This window comes from Myotis yumanensis, unplaced genomic scaffold (genome assembly GCF_028538775.1).
Source record: "Myotis yumanensis isolate MYYU_CA2020_CCGP unplaced genomic scaffold, mMyoYum1.0.hap1 SCAF_6, whole genome shotgun sequence".
Taxonomy (NCBI): domain Eukaryota; kingdom Metazoa; phylum Chordata; class Mammalia; order Chiroptera; family Vespertilionidae; genus Myotis; species Myotis yumanensis.
In genome coordinates this window covers 55,919,724-55,938,157 of record NW_027223757.1, presented here as the reverse complement: position 1 = coordinate 55,938,157, position 18,434 = coordinate 55,919,724, and the positions used below count along the sequence as shown (strand labels likewise).

The 18,434-nt window shown below is 43.6% G+C and overlaps 1 pseudogene; it reads right to left on the bottom strand.

Moving 5' to 3' along the window:
• Positions 1-1,494: 1,494 nt before the first annotated feature.
• On the bottom strand, positions 1,495-2,045 carry LOC139012855 (small ribosomal subunit protein uS5 pseudogene; annotated as a pseudogene).
• Positions 2,046-18,434: the final 16,389 nt, after the last annotated feature.

Genomic DNA, 18,434 nt, shown 5'->3' with positions numbered 1-18,434 from the left:
AGTTTTCTTTGTTTTGAATTTTCCCAGTTGCTTTTCTGTGGTTTAGTTGCGCTGGCTTCTATAAACTAATATTTGGCATTACAGGTTTAATCACATTTGGCTTCAATGTTTTTAGCATGACTATCTCATTTATTATAGTATCCTCTGAGGTTTTTTTGTTTCAATGATCATAATCTCATTTCAAAAATCTTGCTGTAATTAATTATTAGTTTCAGTAGGTTTTCCTGTTGTTAATTCTTTTTTTTTTAAATATATTTTATTGATTTTTTACAGAGAGGAAGAGAGAGGGATAGAGAGTTAGAAACATCGATGAGAGAGAAACATCAACCAGCTCCTCCTGCACATCTCCTACTGGGGATGTGCCCGCAACCCAGGTACATGCCCTTGACCGGAATCGAACCCGGGACCTTTCAGTCAGGAGGCCGACGCTCTATCCACTGAGCCAAACCGGTTTCGGCTGTTAATTCTTTTATATTTTCTACATGGACATTCATGCCATCTGTGAACAAAGACTATTTTATTTCTTCCTGTCCAATTTGTATACTTTTAATTTTATTTTCTTGTCCGAATGCATTGGCTAGGACTTCAAGTATGATGTTGAACAAGAGAGAGGTTTAAGAGGAGACATTCTTGTCTTTTAGCCAATTTTAGGGAGAAAGTATCTAGTTTCTTACAATTAAGTAAGATCTAGCTATAGGTTTTTTGTAGATGTTCTTTATCAAGTAAAGTAATTTCCTCTTTACTTAATAAAGTATTCCTACTTTGATGGGAGTTTTTATTATGAATAGGTATTGAATTTATCAAATACATTTTCAGGATCTATTGATATAATCATTTAAACTTCCTTTTCCTATAACCTGTTGATGTGATGAATTTTGTTTTGTTAATCCTCACCTGAGGATATTTTTCCCATTAATTTTTTTTTTTTTTTTTTTTTTGGCAGAATGGAAGGAAGGGGAGAGACAGAAAGAAACATTGATGTGAGAGAAACACATCGATTGGTTGCCTCCTACGCAAGCCCTGACGGGGCTGGGAATCAAGCCTGCAGGCCGATTCCGGGTTACCTGCCCTTGACCCGGAATCAAAATTGCAGGCCGATGCTCTATCCACTGAACCAAACTGGCCAGGGCTGAATTTTTTAATGTTGACCCAGCCTTGCATACCCAGAATAAATCTGAACATATTTAAGAAAAAATATGGGTAGAGTGATGTGTTAAAAATATTTTATAATAAAATATTGGAAAAAATTATAAACCTATATGGGCCAGGAATATAGAACCAACGACAAATATAAAAATGAAAGTAATTTGATTGTGGTATATTCGCTATTGTGGGAAAATTTTCTCTCTCTTCAATTAAGAAGACTGCTTTGAGTGTTGCTGAAAACTTTAACACATCAGTGGTAAATCACCAATGAGTTTTTAAAAGCTCTTTATAATTCCCTAGAAATGTGTTTCTGTTTTAAAACTCACTTTCAGGTCGTTAGCCTACAGGTCAAAATTCCATCCAATATAATTTTTTTTTCTTAAACCGGCTTAATTCAGTTTGTTTTTCTCCTACAAAATTATGTGGTGGCACAGCTGGGGCCTGGGCCATCGGCACAGAAGCTCTGGTGTGGGTCTTTGCAAGGTGGCCAGTGAATGCCCGAGAGGGAGATGTGGTGAGCAGTCTCTTTCCAGAGATGAAATAGCTGTAGGTCTCAGAGATGGCATCAAAGGTGCCCAGGGTGGCAGTGCAGCCCCTGACTGAGGTGCAGCAGTCCTCGGTACCAGCCACCAACAGCAGCTTTTTGGGTACAGGGGCTAAGAGGATGTCAGTGCCTCTGGAGGCAGAGATGAGGTGCCTGGGCACCGAGCCACAGTGGCTGGTCATCTTGCAGGGGACAGAGTGGGGCTTGTGGATCTTGTTCCCCTAGAAGCCTCCTGCACAGGGACAATAGAGGGCTTGGCCAGGATGATGGCCCCACAGTGGGTATTTCCTTTGAGCACTTAACACCTAGACCAATGTCCACTGTAGTCCCCCATGGCAACAAATGCATTGAACATATCTATATACACTGAGTGGCCAGATTATTGTGACCACCTGAATTTCGCGCTGAAGTTGCTAGAGGGCCAGACCATTATAAATAGAGAAGCAGGTTGTTTACCATGACAGTAGTGATTTTTTTCCTGAATATATGGGTAAAAAACGCGATTTAACAGTCTTTGAACATAGGAGATATATATATATATATATATATATATATATATATATATATATATATATATATTAGAGGCCCGGTGCACAAAAATTTGTGCACTGGGGGTGGGGGGTGGGGGGCGAGAGGGGTCCCCAAGCCCGGCCTGTGCCCTCTCGAAGTCTAGGACCCCTCGGGAGATAGTGACCTACTGGCTTAGGCCTGCTCCCAGGTGGCAGAGGGCAGGCCCAATCCCTAGGTGCAGCCCCTGGTCAGGCTCAGAGCAGGGCCGAATGGGGAGTTGGGGCGCCACCCCCTGTCATGCACAGAGCAGGGCGGATTGGGAGGTTGCGATGCCACCTCAGTCACGCTCAGGGTAGGGCCGATTGGGGAATTGGGGCACCGCCCCCTGTCACACTCAAGGCAGGGTCGATGGGGAGGTTGCAGCGCCACCCCCTGTCACGCACAGAGCAGGGCCGATCAGGGGGTTGGGGCGCTGCCCCCTGTCACTCACAGAGCAGGGCCCATTAGGGGGGTTGGGGCTCCGTACCCTGTCACACACAGAGCAGGGTCGATCAGGGGGTTGGGGAGCTCCCCCCCTGTCACACACAGAGCAGGGCCCATCAGGGGGTTGAGGAGCTCCTCCCTGTCATGCACAGAGCAGGGCCGATCAGGGGGTTGAGGAGCTCCCCCCTGTCACTCACAGAGTAGGGCCGATAGGGGAGTTGGGGCACCGACCCTGTCACACACAGAGCAGGGTGAATCAGGGGGTTGGGGCGCTGCATCCTGTCACACTCAGGGCAGGGCCAATGGGGAGGTTATGGCTCTACCCTGTCACACACAGAGCAAGGCCCGTCGAGGGGGGTTGGGGCACCACCCTCTATCACCCATAGAACAGGGCCGATCAGGGGGTTGGGGCACCGCCACTGTCACACTCAGGGCAGGGCCAATGGGGAGGTTATGGCTCTACCCTGTCACACACAGAGCAGTGCCGTGGTGGCGGGAGGGGGGGTTGGGGCACCACACCCTGTCACACACAGACCAGGGCCGATCAGGGGGTTGGGGCGCCTTCCCCTGTCACGAACAGAGCAGGGCAGATAGGGAGGTTGTGACCCCGCCCCCTGTCACACACAGAGCCGCAGGGTGATCAGGGGGTTGGGGCGCTGCCCTCTGTCACGCTGATCCCGGTGCCGGGAGCCTCACTGCTCCGCTGATCCCGGTGCCAGGAGGCATATTACCCTTTTACTATATAGAATAGAGGCCTGGTGCATGGGTGGGGGCCGGCTGGTTTGCCCTGAAGGGTGTCCTGGATCAGGGTGGGGGTCCCCACTGGGGTGCCTGGCCAGTCTGGCTGAGGGGCTGAGGGCCGTTTTCAGGTTGGCGGGTAACTGAAGCTCCCAACTGCTCCTTTTTTTCTTTTCTTTTTTCTATTCTGGGCCAGCTTCAGCTCTGAGGCCTCGGCTCTGGCCTTTACCTTCTGTATTTGATACAATGTTGCGGTCCGGCTGGCTGACTGAAAGCCGGTTTCTGGGGTTTTGTTTAGCTTCTATATTTGCAACATAGTACATAGTTGCTTAGAGTTGCAGCTGAGTGGCCGGCAGCAGCAGGCGGGGAACGTTGGAGTCTGCAGTCACTGAAGCAAGCAAGCCTCCCTGTTCGCTTCAGTGCATGGCTGCCGGCCGCCATCTTGGCTGACAGTTAATTTGCATAAGGATATGCTGATTAGCCAATGGGAAGGGTAGCGGTCGTACGCTAATTACCATGTTTCTTTTTTATTAGTGTAGATATATATCTCCCTAATATGCAAATAGACTGAATGGTGGAACAACTGGTCACTATGATGTGCACTGACCACCAGTGGGTGCACGTGGAACATGGCAAGCATCAGCAGCAGGCAGGATGGTGGAGCAGGTGAGCGGGGTCACTGTCATTGGGGCGAGCCTCTGGTGATTACTAAAAATTCTTTACTCCCACGAGTTATGGTCCCACCCAGCACTTGCACCCCCTGCTGGCATCGGCCCCAATTGCTTTGCGTTGTCAGTGGGTGCGAGTGGGGCCAACACTGTCAGTGTGTGGGAGCAATGGGAGTGGGGCTGCCGGCAGACAAGGGACCGGGGGCCACTGTGAGAGGGGCCGGGCAGGGGTGTGGAGGATGGGCCAAGACCCGATCTTGTGCCCACTGCAGCCTCGTGGCCCACAGTTCCTTTCAAGATGCACGAATTTGTGCACTGGGCCTCTAATTTTATAATAAAATGTTGGAAAAAATAGGGACTTGATCTTCATGTCCTTGACCAGGTGGCCCAGCTTGGTGATGGGGATCCACTCCTTGTCCTTGTCCTTGTCCTTGCCTCTGTGAACTCTGCAGTTTCCAGCAACCTCAGCCCTGATGCCACAGCTAAATCCTCCCAGTTCAGGGCCTCTGGGGCCTCCAAGGCCTCTGCCCTCTCTGCCCTGCCTCCCGTACCTGTATCATCTGTCATTTGGTGTTTCCTTGGAAAAAAAGATGTCACTCTTTTTTTGCTCACAGCTGAAATGTTCTATAATCCCTGTTGCTTTATTTAAAACATCTTATTTACTTTTTAAAAAATCTTGTTAAACAAATAACTGAATTTTTCTAATGTTCTAATTTCATGAGGGCATACTAGTCATTATGGGCAGGAGTGAAGGAGTTAAACTTGTAAAGTAAAAAAGTGTTGCCAGCCACTCACCAGACATGTATTCATCACCATTTGGGAATGAGTCCTCTGATCTTGAAATTCCATAAACAAAGCTACAGGTTTCTGCGTTTGGATTGCTCTGTTATTGCAACTCTGAAAAACATTTTTTTTTTTAAGAAAAAGAGAACTAAAAAGAAAGCTTTTCATAAACAGAGCTCAAATTCAAACACCTACGTATAGAAATATCAAAAGGAAATATTTATTGTTGCATTATTTTTCAGCTGTTTTTTTTTCAACCTTAGAGAAAAGATTTCACATTTCAAATGATTAAACTTAATTGTCCAAGTTATGGTGCTAGACAAGTTTTGCAAATGGAACAATGAAATAAATAAGGTCCTTGTTTCACAGTGTTTCAAACATCTTATGAAGAGAGAGATACCAGCAGACGAGGGAGAGGGGACAGCAGAGCTGTGGAAACGGGGGCATTTGAGCTTAGATGCAAAGCAGCGTAGGGAGATAGGGTTTTCGTGAAGGTGGGCATATTCGGTTCTTCAGAGAAACCAGAACCAGTAGAATGTATCTATAAAAAGAAATTGTGGAAACTTGGCAAGTCCAAAATCCTCGCAGTAGGCTGGCAGGCTGGAGACCCAGACAAGAGTTACAGTTGGAGTCCTAAGGTTGACAGAATTCCCTCTCCTTCCAGGGAATGATTGGACGAGATCCAACCACATTATGGAGAATAATCTGCTCCACTCAAAGTCTACTGACTAAAATGTACTGTCATCTAAAAAATAACATTTGACCAAATGTCTGGGCGCTGTGGCCTAGTCAAGTTGACACATAAAATTAACCATTACAGAGGGATAAGCATATTCTCAGGCCGAGGGGAGAACTGAAGTTTCATAATAGGGATATTTTGTGGTAAGAACAATTCATGAAGAAAGATTAGAGGGAAGGGAGAGGGGTTACGATCAAGGGCACAGGCAGAGGGGTTGGCTTTATAAAGAAGGATGGTACAGAGTGGTTGAGGTGAAGAAGAAAAACTAAAAAAAAAAAAAAACACCAAAAACGTGTCAGACAACTTGATCTCTCAGGCAAAAATGAGATATTTGTTGGAAGGGAAGGTTGGGGGTTGGTGGCAGCTAAAAGCACATCCAAGGTGGGGGTTTGAGGATGTAGAAAGTAGTAGGCATCTCACTCAGAATAACCTTTATGTTTCAAATGTTGAATCTAAATCTTTATTTTTGTTTTCCAGCAGGATCTCTAAAAGAGAAGGAGCTGTGGAATTGTACTAGCTGGAATTTTAGTCCCAAGAACCCACTCAATGACCCATCATGTGACCTTGGGAAAATTACATACACTCTCATAGTCTCTGCTGTAAAAGATAAGGAAATGGCCTGTGTAAAAGTGTCTAGAACGGCGAGTGATACTTAACAGGGCAGGATTCTGTCCCTCACAGGGCATTTGGCAATGTCTAGAGATGTTTTTGTTTGTAACAGCTGGTGGGGGAGGGGGTGTGTGCTATTAACATCTCTAGTGGGTACAGGCCAAGGATGCTACCAAATATTATTTAATGCACAGGACGGCTCCATCACAACAAAGAATTATTCAGTCCAAAATGTAAGTAGGCCCTAGCGTGTTTGGCTCAGTGGATAGAGCGCTGACCTGTGGACTGAAGGGACCCAGGTTCAATTCCAGTCAAGGGCACATGCCCTGGTTGCGGACTCAATCCCCAGTAGGGGCCGTGCAGGAGGCAGCTGATCAATGATTTTCTCTCATCATTGATGTTTCAATCTCTCTCCCTTCCTCTCTGAAATTAAAAAAAAAAAAATGTGACTAGTGCCAAGGTTGAGAAATCCTGGTTTAGAACAATGCCTGGGGCATTGTAAACAGTAAATGTTGGTTTCTGCCTTCTTATTAATCATGGTAAACCAAATGCAATTGAATTTTTACCCACAAGTGGCCACTTCTGAAGGTTTGTTTTCAAAAATATTTTAAGTATTCTGCTGTTTGAAGAAGATGAAAGTATAATTTAGAGACAATAAAGAAGGAAGCCCTATTCAGAAATAAAATTTCTGCACAAATAAACTATAAACAAAATCTACAAAATCAAGAAATACCCAAAGTTCAAATCCTAACTATAAAAGGGCCCTGCTGTTCCTTTGGAAAAGTTCTGGCTAGGACAGACTAGTTCTTTTACATTGTGTACGATGAACCAAACTGAGGGAAACTTTCAAGTGATTGGGATTTACATTTATAAATTTATTTTTACATTTTTCCTATAGCAACGATATGTTTTAGAAATGAAACAGAGAACTCAGCAAATTGAATGGCTAAGTTTTATCCAGTCATATGTGTAATTTCTTAATCTATATAATAAAAGCCTAAGTGACCCTAACAGTGGAACCACCAGAATGACCAGTAACTATGATGCACACTGACCACCAGGGGGCAGATGCTCCATTTAGGAGCTGCCCCCTGATGGTCAGTGTGCTCCCACAGGGGAAATGCCGCTCAGCCAGAAGCCAGGCTCATGGCTGGCGAGCACAGCAGTGGTGGCAGGAGCCTTTCCTGCCTTCGTGGCAGCACTAAGGAGCAGCAAGCCGAGCAGTAAGGAGCAGTGAGCAGGTGGGCGGTAAAGAGCAAGGGGTCCCGGACTGTGAGAGGGCACAGGCCAGGCTGAGGGATCCCTCTTCCAGTGCACGAAATTCGTGCACTGGGCCTCTAGTATATAATAATAAAAGCATAATATGCTAATTAGACTGGATAGCTGAACGACCTTCCGGACGTCCTTCCAGATGAAGCTGGGGCTGCAGCTGTGGGATCGAGGTCGCTGCTGTGGCTGCAAGGGAGGGATTGAGGCAGCCACCACAGCTGCAAAGGCCTACTCTTTCATAAATTTCGTGCATCGGGCCTCTAGTTAAAAATAAAACTGAAGTCCTTAAACAACTTTGGTGCCCACGCTGCACAGTTCTACCTGGGATATCTTAATCTGGTGTTCCCAGAGATGTAGACACCAAAAAAATAATGCAAATATATAAGGTGATTTTAGTTCTTCCAAAGTGATTTTTATTATAATTGCATCAAACGTGCAAATCATTTCCATTATGCTTTGATGGGGCTGGGAGGGAAGACCCTGAAGCTAGTTATCTAGCACTTAGTAATGCTATTACACCTAAATCCCACATTTATTTAATCATTTTCTTTACATTGTAGTCAAAACTTGCAAAAAAAGACTTTTACTTGTTAAATGTGAACAGGACATCTGAAAATTACTTTGAATTTGAAGTAAGTTTTAAAGCAAGAAGGCAGATCAGCTAAAAATAGGACCAGGAAGAAACTATGTGTGAGCCCTGATGTCTGCTCATTGGCCAGTGGCCCAGAATTCCTTCTTTGGCCTCAAGTAACTGATCAAAGTCTAGAGAAAAGGGGAGGGACCATGATTCCTGGAACTGTACAGAAAAAGTATCAGTGGAGGTTAAGGAGGAACTGAAGGCCATGGCTGAAATCAATCATGTCACCCTTGGGAAGTTGGGCGGGGGGGACCTGGGAGGGTCCCAAAGAGTATTAAAAATAGTAGCTGCCACCCTGAGGAGAGCCTACTATGGGCCAGGCAGTCTATAGACATTCTTTTATTTGATCCTAACAATCACCTTTCAGGGTTGAGATTATCATTCCCATTTTTCGCATAAGAAAAAACATGCTGAGAGATTAATTTCCTAAATTCACCCATCCTAAATAGCTCATCCTAAATAGCTGTGGCGGGATTTAAGTCTAATAGGAGAGGAATGTTGAAATGACTGAAAAATACACCTTAATTGTGTTTGTCTACAATGAAAGTAGATTTAGTGTAGATTTTTAAAAAATTAATAAACTTAATTTTTACGCAATTTTAGGATCATTGTGGGTTTTTATACCAATTTTATAAATAATCTCTAACAGTATAAGGTGATTAAAATCAATTGGAATTTGCTCAATTCCCTTGGGCAGGGCACATGCCTGGGTTGCCGGCTCAATCCCCATCAAGGGGCTTGCAGGAGGCAGCCAATCAATGTTTCTCTCTTATCAATGCTTCTATCTTTCTCTCCCTCTCCCTTTCTTTATAAAATCAATAAACATATATTTTTAAAAAGTCAGTTGGAATCCATTAAACTACTTTTAACCATCACATGCATCTTTTTTTATGGTTTTATATACAATATAGAGGCATGGTGCACGAAATTTGTGCATTCGGGGTGGGGGGTGTCTCTCAGCCCAGCCTGTGGGAGCCCCACCATCAATCGCCCCACAGAGGGAGACCCCGCCCACCCACTGCAGCCTATGGGTCCATGGCTTGGGCCTCCCTCTTTGGGGTGATCATGGGGTGATGGTGGGACCCCCCAACCAATTGCATCGCACCCACCTTGGCTAGCCTGGCACCACTGCGTGTCATAGCGTGGTTGTCCAAACAGTTGTTCTGCTGTTCTGCCATTTGGTCAATTTGTATATTACACTTTTATTATTATAGATAAGCAATTCAATACAAATATAATCATGCTAGAGGCCCAGTGCACAAATTTGTGCACGGGTGGAGTCCCTCAGGGTGGCCTGCAGGGATTGGGATGAAACCCACAGTCCAACACCTCCTGCCGCTCCCGCCAGCCACTCCTGCTCATCCCGGTTTGCGTCCAGTCAGTTCTGATCAGGAGAGGCTCATGCAGCTGCAGCAGCGCTTGCCAGCTGTAAACCCTGCTTCTAGTGGCTGCACCAGGGGGTTGGGGGCGGGCCTGGGACGCGATTGGCCCTCTGGGCAGGTGGTGGGACGCCCTTGCTGGCCTAGGATCCAGATCCGTTCTGCTGACATTCGTGCTGGTTGTTGGGAGCCACCTGGAGGCCACTTTTATATTGTTTCTTTCTTGAGGAGCATGTAGGGAGGGGAAGTGGCCACGGTGCCCCAGGCCAACTTCCAGGAGGCCAGCGGTGCTGTTGGGATTGTACCAGTAGTGCTGGGTCTGTCAGTGCCTGGCCCGTTCTCCAGAGATTAGACCTGCAGGACTACTGAGGTAGTGAGTGGCTGCCACCTGGCTGGTGGGCTGCTAGGATGGGTCTGTTATCTGAGTGATGCCACACTAACCACCGGGGGCATCTCCTGCATTGAGTGTCTGCCCTCTGGTGGTCAGCACGTGTCATAGCGACCAGATGTCCGGTCATTCTGTCGTTTGGTCACTTAGGCTTTTATATATATATACTCTTTAAAAATTAAAAGATAATATTTTATAGTATAGATATTTTGCTTTTTTAAAAATTGCTTCCTCTACTTTGTTCACACAATCATAATTATAATTGAATACATACACATGCACACACATAGATATATATATGTATACTTACCTATCTGCATTTACATACATATGGAGGTTTTTTGGTTGTTGTTTTTATATTAATGTAATGGGATCATCTCATGTATATTCCTCTGTGCATTTCACTTAACCACACTCTGAGGAAATTCCTCCAAGGCAGCTGGCTTGGGTATAACTTTTTCCAGAGAATGACAGCACAGTGTCCCAGAGTACAGGTATATCATGGTGTATTTAATCATTTTGCTTTCATAGGCATTCACTTTGTTTCTATTTTTCTTCTACAATACAAAAATGGTTGCAATAAATATACTTGTGAACAGCCTTGATTTCTTTTGAGCCCTGAAGTCCTCCCTTTTCTTCATTTACTCTCCATGTTCAGTCACCAGCTCACTCAATTTTATCTCCAAGGTCTCTATGGAATTTGTCCTCCCTCCACCTCCAGGGCTATTGCCTGGTTGGCACCTTCATAATGTTTAGTTTGAACTATTGTAATAACCTCTGAGTTGATATTTCTACTTCAAGTTTAACCCTTCTCTTTCACTTTATCTCCTTCTTCTTCCAGGATAATCTTTCTAATATCCAAACTGACCTTATATTTTCAGGCACTTGCCTATCCTGTAAATACATAGTACAGTTGATTGAGACAAATGGTAATGCATTTGACATGACATATGAAACCAATTCTTAGATTGAATACATAACAGATAAAAAGGAGACAACATTTAAGTTCTAGAGGGCCTGTTCCATCTAAATTGTTAGCTCATCCTTAGCTTTGATAAACGATTGCCATAAGTGAATGTTGCACAGACTTGCCTCATCTTCTCATTTTTCTAATTTACTACCTACACCAAAGCATCTGTAATCTGAGGATCAAAGGCAACCTGGTCTGTTTGTTGTTCCCATTTCCCACTGTTCTTCTCATATCCTTCACTCTGATCTCAGATGCTCACTCCCTGCTTGTTCGTTCTCTAGGGCAGCGTTCGCCAACCTTTCAGGCCTCACAGACCACCAGTGGTCCACGGACCACTGGTAGGAGACTGATGCTCTAGGGCAGCGGTTCTCAACCTGTGGGTCATGACCCCTTTGGGGGTCAAACGACCCTTTCACAGGGGTCGCCTAAGACCATCAGAAAACACATATATAATTACATATTGTTTTTGTGATTAATCACTATGCTTTAATTATGTTCAATTTTAACAATGAAAATACATCCTGCATATCAGATATTTACATTACGATTCATAACAGTAGCAAAATTATAGTTATGAAGTAGCAACAAAAATAATTTTATGGTTGGGGGTCACCACAACATGAGGAACTGTATTAAAGGGTCCCGGCATTAGGGAGGTTGAGAACCACTGCTCTAGGGGATTACTTAAGTGTTATGATGGCTGTTTGACTTAATAGATGCTTTGTCTCTGGATATAGTCTTCTTGGCATATAATGAGAACAGAAGGGAAGGCATAGCAGAGAGAAGCTAACATTAGAGGTCCTTGGCCTATCACAGAAATCAGCTTCTGATTACACCTTGGAGTAAGGTAGTGACCTCTGCATTTTGTCACCCATTACACTCTATTCCAGGGGACACTTCTCTTGGTCTATGCAACTGAATTCTAGCTCTACTTATTGATCATCTATCATATTCCCAATCACAGTTAAGGACATTCACATACATGTTCACATTTATGCCTCATAACCACTCTTCCAGACTAATTTTATCGTGCTAACTTTCCAAATAGGTAACGGGCTTTGAGAGGGAAAGTGGCCTGCCCAAATCACATAGCTAACAATAGCAGTGTTCACCTTCAGACCTTGGTCTTCCCACCCCAAATACACTTCCAGTGAATGCACTGTTGGACTCAAGTGACATAGTCAAAGGTCATGTAGAAGGAGGAATAGCTTTTGATTCTCCTGATTGGATACATGATTGAAAGTGTAGTTTGCCCAGGATCATTTTGACCCCAATAAAGATCTTTATTGAAGGCTTGCACATATCTCGTTGTTATTTATCACTATTTGCAGAACCAAATAAACATCTGGTAATAGAAGACAAAAAGTTATCATGAGCTTCCAAGCTTGGAGTATAAGTGATTCTGCCCCATCAGCCTCAAGTTACATTCCTATAAGTTCAGCTTTATAAGAGTCTCTAATCCTCCTGCAATGCCCTATGAAACCCTGTGTCTCAGAGACTTTGTGGTTTGGGTCCGATGTTTTAGTCCCCCACTGCATTCTCTAGAGCGAATGTCCTCTTTGGATTTTTTATTTCACACTTACTTATGATGGCTCTAGTTAACTCTTTGTGGTTTCTGTGGGAATTCCAGTTTCTTCTTCTAATCTTCTCTGCTCTCTCTAAAGTATAAGGTGAGAGTTGTAAAAAGTCTCTTAATTCTGGTCCATTTCTGAAGACCTTTTCATTTTCTCAGTTAACATTTATCAAATATCTAAATTCCAGATACTACACTTAGTGCTGGAGATATAAAGGTTTTGCTGCCCTTGAGGCTCTCACAGGCCAGTTTGGCAGAAATAATTCCAAAACAGTCTGACAAGCACCCAGTTTCAGCGCTGGTGCACAGGAGGGAGAGATCGGCTCTGCCCACCAGAGAGAACAAGTCCAAGACAGAGAAGGGGCTACACCATGACTAAAATGAGGGACCCAACCTTCAGATTTCTTTAGGGAAGAGATCATTGCTTCTTCTTGAGCCACACAGAAAGGCGGAGGAAGTCCGTGGGTCTGCAGGTTTGTGGAAAGCTAGCAACTCTTCCTCAAATTAGCTGATTGTAGGTGGCTCCTATCAGTGTAAATGTAATCTGACGACAAATGTCACCTTTTCTTGTAATGTTTCTTATTATTACATTTGCTTAATTTTCGTAGTCTGTCTTAACCAAGGGTCCCTGGCTTTTTAAACATGCAGATCCACATTCATATTACCTAAAGGTTTTGATCAAAACTTGGGATTAAAAGTTAACAGAGAAGATTCCATCCACAGCAAGCTGTGCCCCTTCTACAAGGTTGAGTCATCACTTAGATCTTGACCATGGACCGTGAAGCATGACCTCTTCCTATCTTTCCAGTGTTAAACATTTCCAAGTACATTTCCATGACAAATAAGATTTAGCATTGGGAAAGGAGCTCTTCTATATTGGTTTGAGTCTCTTGGGATACCAAATCTAGAAAAAAAATTAAGTGATAAAGCCTTAATCATGGGCAGGCCAGACAGGGGTCACAGACTTCTAATGAGGTTACAATATCCTTAATTACCTGAAATGTGGTAAGAGATGTATCCAGTCCTCTTGGTACATCTTGCTGGAAAGGTATACAAATGCCCTCATTAGGCTAGGGGCCCCACACAGAATAGGTAGCTATCAATTCCATTGATGCATTGATGGAAGGTTGGATTGTATTAAAAGTAATTTGAGTTGCCGAAACCGGTTTGGCTCAGAGGATAGAGCGTCGGCCTGCGGACTGAAAGGTCCCAGGTTCGATTCCGGTCAAGGGCATGTACCTGGGTTGCGGGCACATCCCCAGTGGGAGATGTGCAGGAGGCGGCTGATCGATGTTTCTCTCTCATCAATGTTTCTAACTCTCTATCTCTCTCCCTTCCTCTCTGTAAAAAATCAATAAAAAAATATATATATTTTAAAAAAAGTAATTTGATCAAATCTTTAACCATGATGGTCATAATATTTGAAGACCAAGTCTAGGAGTGTTGAGGAGAGAAGGCTGGAAACTACATTATTAGTGTTTTTTAAACTTTTAACATTCATTACAATGCATTCTTGACTAAAATGGTAGGAGACATATTAAACAAAGTGTTTACTCTCATGTAGTAAACTGGTTGAGATGCATTGTAAAATTGTCAGGTCAAAATAACAGGACAAAAATGGGGAACTCGAAGGGCTGGAACGGAGCCTTTTTATGGTATAGTTGAATATGGGGGTCTAAATTGCTCATACAACACTGCAGAACACTTGAGGGACTGGACTAAGTCTGGAGAAGGAACCCTGATTAAGAGAAGTCAGAATCCTGGAACCAGAGAATTAGTAATTATTAAGATAAAGCTCTAAATGAACTAATTAGTTAGTTAGTTAATTTTTAAAAAGTCAAGTTAATGCTAAGACAACCTCTATAAGATCCAGAAATGAAAGGCAGTAGGGGAACCATGACACCAAGATGGCAGAATAGGAGACCCCAGCCTCCTTCCCCCAACAAAGATCAACTATTAGCTATGTTTGAGCAAAAATACACTTGCAAGGGTGCTGGAGTCCACTTAAGAAACTTCAGCAACACAATGGAACAAAACAACTTTAGAAGAACCACACAAAAGGGAAGGGAGAACAGCTTCATTTTGCCTGCATCATCCACCCCGCAGCTGACACTGCCCAGCACCACGAGGGAACTCCCCAGCTAAGAGGCTGCCCTCACAGGGAAAGGAAGAGCAAGGTCAGAGGGCAGCTTCCCCGGACCAACTAGAGCCTGAAACTCAAGTTGGAGAGTTGGATCAAAAACAGATTGGAGAAAGGCATGCAGCTGACAACTATCTCTGAGGCTGACATAATAAGTTTGAGGGCTTGGGGGGCTGGGTGATAAAGGGAAGAAATTAAGTAGTATACATTTCCAGCTATAAAAACAGTCACGGGGCTGTAAAGTAGAGCATAGGGAATATAGTTATTGTGATAACTATGTATGGTGCCAGGTGGGTACTGGACTTATTGGGGGGAGCACGTTGTAAATGATATAAATGTCTAACTATTATGTTGTACACTTGAAACCAATAATATTGTATGTCAACTGTAATTGAAAAAAATATTTAATGAAAAAAATAAGTTAGAGACCTTAGTGGACCATTTTGCGAAGCTAGGAAGGTGAAAGATGTTGTAGGTTAAGGTCTGAGCACTGTGACTGACCTGATCGGGACACTAGGAGGTAGAATCCTTGGGAAAGTAAGAACAAAGGGGAGGATGTCATGATGATTGATAATGAAATTGATGGAGTGCCCCATACTGTTAGACCCCTAATACAAAGGGAAATTTTAAATAGCAATTTCCTTAGACTTCTGATAGTAAAGAAATACATCCTAAAAGGCCTAGGAGAAAACTTGAATCTTTTCTGTCTCTGAAACTTGCAAATCTTATCATGCCTTTGAAATGTAAACACCCCAGGAGCTAACCAAAACATTGCCCACAGAAACTGAAGGACAAAAGAGGCCTTTAAAAAAATACAGTCTGCTGTAGCCAAAATTGATTTGTAAAAGAAATAAGGCTTTTTACGAACTACTAACTAGACATAATAAGGATGAAAGAAAATGTATATGGAAAATAGGATATATGTTTTCTGTACAAGAAGGTATAAAAAAAGGAGATGCATTGTTGTTGAGGGAAAGGAAAATAGAATGTGGTGTTGTTATTTTGATAAAAGAATGATATAAACAACATAGTCTTTTTGGTAAAAGGTAAAAACAAAATAATCTTGTCCTAAATTAAAATGACTGTTTCAAAATACAAAAGGAAAAGATAGGGCAAAAGCTGAAAGGCACATGAAAGTTGCAGGTTTGTGGAAAAGGAATCTTGGGGGAAGAATTTGATGTGTGGTCAAGCTGAGTAAGAGGGGAATAGATAATTAAGTCAATTGCCTCATTGTGTGTATATATGTGAACTCTCACCAGATTCTTAACCATGATTGTGTTTAAGTCTTTGGTCATTTGCAGTTATTATTTTATTCTGATGCTTTTGCAAAAATGTTCCTGCCAAGGTACTTCATCTTTAAGAAGATTCATGGAAAGACTGACTAGTACAGGTTTCTGATAACTAAGATAACTTTCCTACATGTGTGGGATGAGGGGCAACAATAAACCCCTTAGAGCTTCCCAAGGTCACCTTCACAGCCCCACAATATGACCTGTCCTTCCCACACCAGTGAGATGACCTATTGCATTGATGACATAATGTTCCCATGTGAAGTCTTGGCTCTGCTGGGACATCTGCCAGGGAAAAAATGAAGGGTAAATCCACAGAAAACTAAAGGCCCAGAGACAACAAATGCCAGCGAGGAAGAGGAGAAAAGGAAACCCTGGGGCACTAGTATTGGTACTCATGGGAATTGGTACAGTCACTATGGAAAACAGTATGGAATCCTTCAAAAATTTAAACATAGAACTACCACATCATTAAGCAATTCCACTTCTGGGTATATATCTGAAGAAGATAAAAATCACTATTTTGAATAGATATCTGCACATTCATCTGCCTTACAGCATTACTCATAAAAGTCAAATCACGGAAACAACCTAAGTGTCCATTAACAGAAAAACGGATAAAGAAAATGTTACACACACACACACACACACACACACACACACACACACACTATATATATTATATTATTCAGCCATGAAAAAGAAGGAAATCCTGCCATTTTGAACAACATGGATGGATTTTGAGGGCATTGTGCTAAGTGAAATAAACCAGACAGAGAAAGATCAATACTGTATGAACTCCTATGTGAAATCTAAAAACATCACCTTCTTAAAAACAGAGAATAGAATGGTGGTGATCAGAGGCTGAAGAGTGGGGGGCGGGGGGGGGATGTGGAAATGTTGGTCAAAAGGCACACACTTTCAATTATAAGATGATCACGTTGAACCTAATGCACAGCATGGCGACGGTTAACAATACTGTATTGTGTACTTGAACATTGCTGTGAGAGTAGAGCTTTAATGTTCTCACAATAACAAAATGGTAATGATGTGAGGGAAAGGATGTGTTAACTCACCTTATTATGGCAAACATTTTGTAATATATCCAAGCATGAAATCATCACATGGTACATCATAAACTTACCCAGGGTCTTATGTGAATAAAGCTAGGGGAAAGGGGGCTTGGGGTACAAGACTCACTCAGGAAGGGGGCCTTGGAAATGTGAGAGCACTCGAAGTCAGCCTTATGTGATGTCCATGACGGGTCCACATTACATTCTTCTGGATGTATGCAATGTTAGAATCCCAAAAATGTTTGAGAAGTAGAGACTGTAGAATTTCTCCAGCTCGGCCTTCTTAATTTACAGGTGAAGACATTGAGGCCCAGGGCACAGCTATTTAGTATCAGTTGTGACTTCCCACTCTGGATTCTGGATTTTCTCTCTGACTCCCCCCAACTCCATTTAATTGGAAATTTTTTTTTAGTTCAACACATAGTCAGCCCCCATGACATACCATGTGGGAGAGGGTGGCAATTCAAAGATGTGTATAAAGCTTACGATCTAATGGAGGAGACAACATCTCAGAACTAACTATATTCTACCAGATAAAAATTATTAATAGATTGAAATTACATAGTAAATGCATAAATGAAAATGTTAGGTGAAAAAACAGGAAATAAAACTGTATACATGTTCTGATCTCGATTCGTTAAAAAAATATAGGGACTTGAGAAATGCAATAACCCATTAATGAGCCCAGTGCTGTGAGAGGTGCTAAAACCTTGTGTTATAAATACGTGTGCACTTACTTGAGGGGCAGCACCCAGTGTTTGTGCTCATTGTTGTAACCCTGCACCTTGCCCCAGTAGCAGCAGCTCAGTAGATGCTGAAACAATAAAGTTCCCTTCCACATGCGGTCCCTACCCCAAAGGAGCACCTCTCCTAACGAGGAGAATAGAAGAGAGTGAGAATGAATGAGGTTAGAATTCAGGTGGACTGGGCGGAGGGGGGGGGGGGGGGGGGATCTTAAAAGGATATTCGCTAAAAGTATTTTTTTAAAAAGGAAAAAAAAAAGCCTGTTACCTCCTGACAGATGGAAACCAACGAGCGCCCCCTGCAGGCAGCATGGATGCTCACAGGGTCACCAGTAGCTCAGTCGGCGGGCGAGGCTGTCTGGGGTGCCTGGTCCACTGTGGGCGCCTGTGGGAACCTGGGACTACAGGTGACTTGGCACGTGGTGCTGGCACCAGTCGGACTTGCCCCGTGGGCAGAGCGTCCTGGGAGGCGAGGTCCGGGATGAAGACTGGCGTGGGATAGGGTTGGGGAAACGCCCTGGTTCTGCTGGCTGAGTCTAAGCAGCCAGCCGAGGGGAGGAATGAGACTCAAAGTGAACTCTGGGGCGCTGCCCTCCTCACTTCCAGCACATGCACAGCAGGGTATCTTCCTGAGATAGGCAAGGGTGCATGCTCTCACTGCGTCAGATGTCTCCTGCAAGCCCGCTCATGCATGTGTGCTAATGCTTAATTCACTCACTCTGGGGACAAAAACAAGGTGGGGGGGTTTCTTTG